The sequence below is a fragment of the Notothenia rossii genome (assembly GCF_949606895.1).
Source record: "Notothenia rossii genome assembly, chromosome: 2".
In the NCBI taxonomy this organism is placed as follows: domain Eukaryota; kingdom Metazoa; phylum Chordata; class Actinopteri; order Perciformes; family Nototheniidae; genus Notothenia; species Notothenia rossii.
The window spans coordinates 36647680-36655821 of NC_136904.1; positions in this window are offsets into that span (position 1 = coordinate 36647680).

Sequence of the window (8142 nt, forward strand, 5' to 3'; positions counted from 1 at the left end):
CACTGTGCGGACTATAACACAAATCTGATTTCTGACAAACAATACATAGATCTAAAGTTATTTTAGCTAGCTAACTAGCTTAATCTGATAAAAGCAACACAGTTGGGATTTCGACCAACAAAATTGATATTTGTCAAGAAGCATGCGCAGAATTTTGAGTCTTCAATCCGCCGCTGTTGTAATAGTAAGATGTATATGTGCTGTGTGAAAATGTTACAGGCGTAACAATAAAGGGGCAATAAAGTATGCAGATGTTCATTCTGAAACAAGAGCACAGTCGGCTCTGATTGGTTAGCTGGCCAGCTCTGTTGCGATTGGTCAACCGCTTAGAGATGTCCTGCCCCTTAGCCTATCACGGTCAATATGTTTTTTTATGTTATATATTTTATCCTTTAAAGACCAATGACAGGCACAAAAACCTAAACAACATACTACAAGAAACGGAAAATTCTGCTGAAATATGTATTTTAAACTTTTTTAAATTATTTTAAAAGTTGTTTGCAACAGATGGTGAACTGCCGTACTTAGTAGATACTTTATAGATTGATATTTTATATTTTGGTTCTAGATAAAATGATGTTAAGTAAAGTCTTATATTACATACTGTTCTTTCCTCCAGCAGCAGATATATGAAGGGAGGCTGTGGCGCAGTGGAATAGTGCGTTGGTGTTTGGATCAGGGGAGCCCAAGTTCAAACCCCACTGCAGTCAGTATTGTTGTAAAACTATGGACTACGACATTTAGGTTGACCGTTTATTGAACACGTTGTTGCATACGCTCCCATGACAACACCACAACTGTATCCGCTTCACACCCCAAAACTCCCAGTGCCATCTTAAAGGCACAGTCACACCTGATGTGACACATACATAACATTTACCCCCCCACACAAGGAACCCAATTAACTTTTAACTATCTACTCTAGATGATCTGGGTAGACTGCCAGTCATCAGCATAGCCATGTGGATTATTCTGCCACGCAACAGACTATGCTCTGAACATTACCCCTGAGAGTCACAAGCTCATAATATAGTCTTCCAAGTATCTTGGTCTGACCCGGACACGGGCCGGATGAGCTTCAAAACTATCCACTGGCTCAGCCGGCTCAGGTGGGAACCCGGCTGGACCCTGCAACTGCTCATCAGGAAAAACAAAGTCTCCGTCCTCCCTGGGCCCTGGGTCCACGATGGGGGGCGGTGCCACCTTTCGAAGCCGGCTTGCATGCCACCGTGATCTGTCAGCCAGACGAAAGGTAGCTGACCCCAGTTGAGCGGTGACCTTCATCGGCGCCGTCCAGAAGGATAGCAGCTTGTGGTCCCGGTTAGGACGGTGAATCCTGACCCAGTCCCCCACTGTGAAGGGAGGCGCTCTCACCCTCCATCTCTTGTCGAACCGCTGATTCATGAGACGCTGAGCCTCTGCGACCCTGACGCTCTGGCAGGGTGCGGCTGTTGGTGTGACGGCCGCCAGAGCCCGTAGCCGATCCAAAGGGAGCTGCAGCTCACGGCCCATCATCAAGAGGGCTGGGGAGCTGCCGGTAATTGAATGCGGCGTCGCCCGGTAGTGAAGCAAGGTGCGGAGCAGCGCGGCTGAGAACGGAAGACCATCTGCCAGGTGTGCTCTGATCCTGTTCTTTAGGGTTTGGTTGAACCTTTCCACCCCCCCATTTGCTTGCGGGTGGTAGAAAGCTGTACGGATGTGTTTATTCCCCCTCCCTTCCACAAAGGTGGCGAACTCAGAGGAGACAAACTGTGGGCCATTATCCGTAGTGATGGCGTTAGGACTGCCCTACCGAGCAAACAGAGAGGAGAGGAAGTCCGTGACCACCCGAGCCGTTACGGACCCTGTGGCGACCACCTCTGGCCATTTCGAATGGAGGTCGTAGGCCACCAGGAGGAAGCGTTGGTGGTGCGGGACGCCATGCAGCTCCCCACAGATGTCCAGCTGCATGTGCTGCCAAGGCGCGCATGGCAACTGCAAGGGCTGCAGGGGCTGTGGGGGTGGCGGGCCAGTTTTGCCACTGACCAGGCAGGGCGTGCACTCCTTCACCATTGTCTCTATATCTCGATCTATCCCGGCCACCACACCAAATCCCTGCAGTGTTGTTTCACCTTCACGATTCCCAGGTGGCCCTCGTGCGCCATAGACGATACGCGTGCCCTGAAGTCGATGGGCACGAACGTGCGGAGGCCCCGGGCCATGCAGACACCGTTCCAGCAGGTCAGCTCGTCCTTGACCCAATGAGAAGACGCCAGCTCCTCCGGGAACTTCGCAGGCCATCCCTCCCGGATGTAAGTGCGGAGCCAGGAGAGCGTGGGGTCCTCCTCCGACGCGAGCCGAAGGTCCTCCAGGGAAACCGCGGCCTGAAGCGGGGCGTGGAGCATGAGTATGAGCTCTGACTCTGTTGCGTCCGGGCCCGCGCCGGGCGCTGGGGTGTGGGTGGCGCGGGAGAGCAGGTCAGCCACCACATTCTCCCTGCCGGGAGTAAACACTGTGGTGAAGTCATACGGCAGGAGTCTCTCTGACCAGCGGTAGATCTTCAGCGGTTTGTGCCCCGACCCCGATGTAGCAAGCAGGGCTGTGAGAGCCTGATGGTCAGTACGCAACCTAAAATGCCGCCCATACACGTACATGTGCCACCGCTCGCACACCCAGACGCAGGCCAGCGCCTCCCGCTCCCCCGCTGAGTATTTCTGTTCGGCCGAGTTGAGGGACCGAGAGGCGAACGCCACCGGGCGTTCTGTGCCCCCCTGGATCTGGGACAGCACCGCCCCTATTGCCGTATTGGACGCGTCACAGGTCACGAACGTGGGGCTCGCCAGGTCAAAGAATGCGAGCACCGGCGTTGAGGTGAGCTGCGTCTTGAGCTGGCGAATAGCGGCAGAGCAGGCTGGGGTCCACTCCCAGACCGCGTCCTGTTTCAGGTGTTCGCATAGTGGGGAGTTGGTCGAGGAGTACTGAGGAAGGAAGCGCAGGTAGTTGGCCGTCATCCCCAGAAACGAAGAGATCTGAGCCGGACAGGACGGCTCAGGCAGGCGCAGCACCGCCTCTACGTTGGAGTGTAGCGGGCTGAGGCCGTCGGCGGTCAGGCGGAACCCCACAAACTCGATAACTGGAACGGCGAAGGTATAGTTGCCAACTTCCAGAAATGGAGAAACGGGACACATGCATGTGTGCGGGAAGATTTTCGGGTTTCTGGCGGATTTAGTTACTTTTTTTTGTTACTTTATTTCGGTTTTAGGGTTAGGGTTAGGTTAGCGTTGTGTTATTTAATTCTTTTGGGGGAGCCAGCCCCTAGGGTTCGAAAATGTTTTTGGGGGTCAAACCCCCCAAAACCCTCAAAATGCATAGAAAAAGATGCATACCTATAACACAATACAAACACAATGGTCTTACACCTGCATTAGGCTATTACATCACATTGTACATCAGCATGTTCAAATTGGATAGGTGGGCACTAGGGAGATCTGGGCACCTCGATGTACAATTGGCTATTTTGTCCAAAATGTTAAAAAATAAAATATTTGAAGAATGGTATTAAGTAATGCAAAGTATACATGATGTGAACATACACGGTACATCATTATTAGACTTAATGTTATCCTTATCACCTCCTCCACCGGCAGGTCTCATTTTCCCCCACGACTGAACAGGCTGACATGCCACACAAACAATGATGCCGCGCCCGCGGCCCACCGGAGAAAATCTCACACACACACACGTGCGAGCATTGTGCCTGCCCTGTCAACTGAGCGCCCTTCGCATACAGCACACAAACACACAGGCACGCAGCCAGACACACTGCATTGCGTGCAAACAGAAAAATATTTTTTATTTTTCCCTTCCGGGAAACAAACAAATAAACAAAGTCCCGTACGGGACACGCCCCTTTTGGCTCAAATACGGGGCGTCCCGGCTAATACGGGACGGTTGGCAACCCTAGGCGAGTGTGAGGTTGTGACTGGCCAGGACGTCCAGCACCCTCGCCAGGCGTTCGTCATGAACGGCTGGTGTAGCACCATGAACCACTATGTCGTCCAGGAAGACGACCACGCCCGGGATGCCGGCGAAGATGGTGGACATGATTTTTTGAAAACAGCTGGGGGCCGAGCTGAGGCCAAAAGGCATGCGGGTGTAGCGAAACACTCCGACATGAGTCACGAAAGCTGTAAGGCTGCGGCTGTCAGGGTGCAGCGGAACCTGCAGGTAGCCTTGACGAAGGTCTAGTTTCGTGAACATGGAAGAGCCGTACAATTGTGCGGCTAGCTCCTCCACTGTGGGCAGCGGATACCTGTCAGGTATCACGGCCTTGTTCACCGGCCTGAGGTCGATGCACGGGCGCAGGCCCCCTGACTTCTTCTTCACCACCACCAGGTTTGAAATCCACGGGGAAGCATCAATGCGTTCGATGATGCTCGCGTCCAAGAGTTTTTGCAGCTCGGCGGTGACGTCGTCGCGCAGGGCGAGAGGCAGGCGGCATATGGGCTGAATCACGGGGTGTACCTCGGGTGGAAAAAGGCGGTGAGGCACCCCAAACCACTGAACAGAGCAGGCCAGCGCTGATGCCACGGCGAGCCAACAGACAAGATAGCGCCCCCAGAATTGTCCACAAGGGTGAAACCCAAGTCACAAAACAAAACCCATGAGGTTGGCCCCCTGGTGAGACACTTGAAAGGTAAATGCGGGGAGAGCCTTAGTCCCGTATTCCACTTTTAGAGTGTCCATACCCGTACAGATCCTCGGCGTCGGCGGTGATTGTTCGGAGCGGAAAGAGAAGCGTGGAAACATTCAGGAGCGACTTGGAGGCCCCCGTATACAGCAGCAGCGGGAGGCAGACCCATCCAGCTCCACCGTGCAGCACTTTAGCGGTCGGGAGATGGCGCCCACTGAGTGGATGGTCGTTGGTGCGTGTGGCCCAGGCGTACGTGGAGGTGGGTTGTCGGCTGCAGGAACAGAGCAACAGACACATGGGAAATGGTTCTGTCTGCCACAGCGTTGACACCTCTGTCCCTTGGCAGGGCAGTTCGGAGCTCGACTCTGGTGCGATGATGAGCCACAATTACCACAGGCCCGGCGTGCTGCCGTAATCTGGCGTGCTGCAAAGTTCACATCAAAGTTGTCCTCAGGGAAAACCTCCCCGGGAGGCTCCATGGGTAGCGCCATCGTTTGAGTTAGTAGCATGGGTCTGTGGGGAAAAGAACTGGAGGAGGGAGCTAGCTGGGATGCTAAGGCTGCTGCTGACGAAAACTGGAAAGCTACCTCCACTGCTCTTGTTAAAGTGAGCTTGTCTGTCATCATTAGCAGCTTTTCTTTGAGCGTCGAGCTGTTAGTGTGCTCAGCCAGCTGATCCCGTATTAGTCCATCCTCCAGCGCCCCGAATTTACAAAGGCTGGCTAGTCCCCTCAGATCAGCCACGTAATGGTAGACGGACTCACCCGCCTGTTGCCGGCGTTGCCGAAAAACAATTTGCTGGAGCATAACATTTTGTGGAGCAGCAAAGTGTCCAGTGAGCAGTGTAACACAGTCCGCATATTTCTGAGCGAGTCCGAGAGTCCGAAAAATCCGCTGTCACTCGCTGCCCAGTGAGTGTATCAGCAGGGCTTTCTTCCTGTCGTCGTTAGCTTCAGCTAGCCCCGCGGCTACTATGAACGTTTCGAAGGACCCACGGAATCGGTGGTTCGCCCGGCAGTTCGAGGAACGGGGAGAGAGGTGAGAGTAGAGAATCCATAATCCTCGTCGCCAATGTTGTATATATAAGACTATGGACTACGACATTAAGGTTGACCGTTTATTGAACACGTTGTTGCATACGCTCCCATGACAACACCACAATAACACAACTGTATCTTACGATGGCCCTGAAGTGCAAGACACCACAGCATTTCAGAAAACACTACAGCATTTCAGAAAACACGACAGTATTTCACAAAATGCCACAGCATTTCCGAAAACACTACAGCATTTCACAAAACACAATAGCATTTCACAAAACGCCGAAGCATTTCACAAAACGCCACAGCATTTCCGAAAACACTACAGCCTTTCACAAAACGCCACAGCATTTCACAAAACGCCGCAGTATTTCACAAAACGCCACAGCGTTTGAGAAAACGCCACAGCATTTCAGAAAACGCCGCAGCATTTCAAAAAATACAACAGTATTTCAGAAAACACCACAGCATTTCAGAAAACATCACAGCATTTCACATTGGACGGAAAGGGTATTCCTTTAGAGCAGGGGTGGGGAACCTTTTTCCTCTCAAGGGCCATTTCAATTTTTTCAACATCCTCCGAGGGCTGTACAAGTTATTGACCTCTGCTTAAAAATACTAAAATCACAGCCAATTCATTTGGCCTTTCTTTCATGCTGTGCAAAGAAAAAACAACCTCTTAATCAAGATATCTTACCAATGCATGACTCGCGTATTCACGTGCACGGTTGTGGCATGACCACCAAAACAGAAAGATATGGACACAAGATGTGTGCGAATGTATTTAGTTTCCTATCCATGTGGACATAATTTAAGTGGTGGGGGACCTAACCTCCGCGGGGCATGCTCCCCCGGGAAGATTTAGTTTTTTAATGTTGAAGTTAAAAGCATCAATCTGGTCCACTTTGAGAGCAACATCAGGAGATCTATGGATAAATCTCTCAACACCCATATGAAACAGAACTGTAAGCAGATTTATTTTTCTATATGGATATTTTACAAATCGCTCCTTTTTGAAACTGTATTCTTGTATTCTTGTTTATTAATAACCCTGGCTGTTCCTCAGCACCACTCCCCCTCCCTCCCGCTGAAATTATGAATGAAAAGCGTAGTAATCATAGATAACACGGCAGGGTCCGTGACAGTTTGTTTTCATCTGATTTCAAATAAACAAAGTCTTGGTTTTAAGAATATTAAACTTGTTTCGCCAAATTAAAAAAATTAAAAAAAGATTTAAGCTTGTAAAGGCATAATTACAAGAGGCAACTTAACGTCACAGCAGGCATAACAACAGCTGGTGTTTCTTGTGAGGGTTTCCCCGGGAAACAAAAACAATACACACAAATGCGTCACAGATTATTTCGCGGTATTTTAAATCATGTACGCAGCTCGCGACGTAACTAGGAGTCTAGTGGACGGTATCAGTACTACATGTAAAACATTTTTTTTTACATTTTTTAAATTTTATTAATTACTTTGTTTATAAATTAATCTGAGGGCCGCAAAAAGAGGAGGTGGGGGCCGCATGCGGGCCGCGGGCCGCCATTTGCCCATCCCTGGTCTAATACATATAAAATCATTGCCAGTGTTATCAGTTGCAAGTGTGTGTTTGTTGTATTAATGACGAAAACATAATAGGCAGATTTCACAGTCATTATAATAAAAACGTAGCTCAAGCTTTTATGCAACTTGATTTGAAGCGTGTGTGTGTGAGGGGCAGAACCGTGTGTGTAGGGTGACCAGGTGTCCCGCACTGTGCGGGACTGTGACGGTCTCCCCTAACCCCTGCTGTGGACCGGGGCTACATCAAATCTTATTTTAGCTCCTAAAGAAAAGCCATAAACATAATAATTAAAAATAGTATTGATGTATGTTACCACTTTCCTTCTTCATCAGACAGCTTAGATTCCCGTTAGAAAGGGGCTAACATCTACTCTCGTCTCAAAGCCTCCTTCCTTCTGCGGTGATGCAGGCAAATGCTGCACCTCTCTACTATACTAAAGTCACCATACAAACTTTATTGTCCTATCTAAATCAGATTAAGGTTGTAATAAGATTTGTGTTAATTAGTTTACTAGCTATGAGGAAGTATCTGTCTACATTGCAAGGATTAGACTGATGGTTGTAATGTTTTTTGAGCCATTGACCTGGCTAAGGGTTTATAATGATATCTAGTTTCTACAGCAAGAGAAAGGTGATGATGAACCACCCTGCCATCTCTCTCTGTTTCTGCTGATGTGTAAAATATACAAAATAACGTTTTATATACTTACTCTCTTGTTAAAAGTTGATGAAGTTTGCAGCGTAAGCCAGCCATCAGTGTTCTAGTTTTAAGGTTTTGCATACCTCAAAGTGTGTCTAAAAGTATCTTGGCAAGAGAAAAAAGGCAAAATCCGGCTAGGCCATTAAAAAGAAACCGAATTCCACGTTT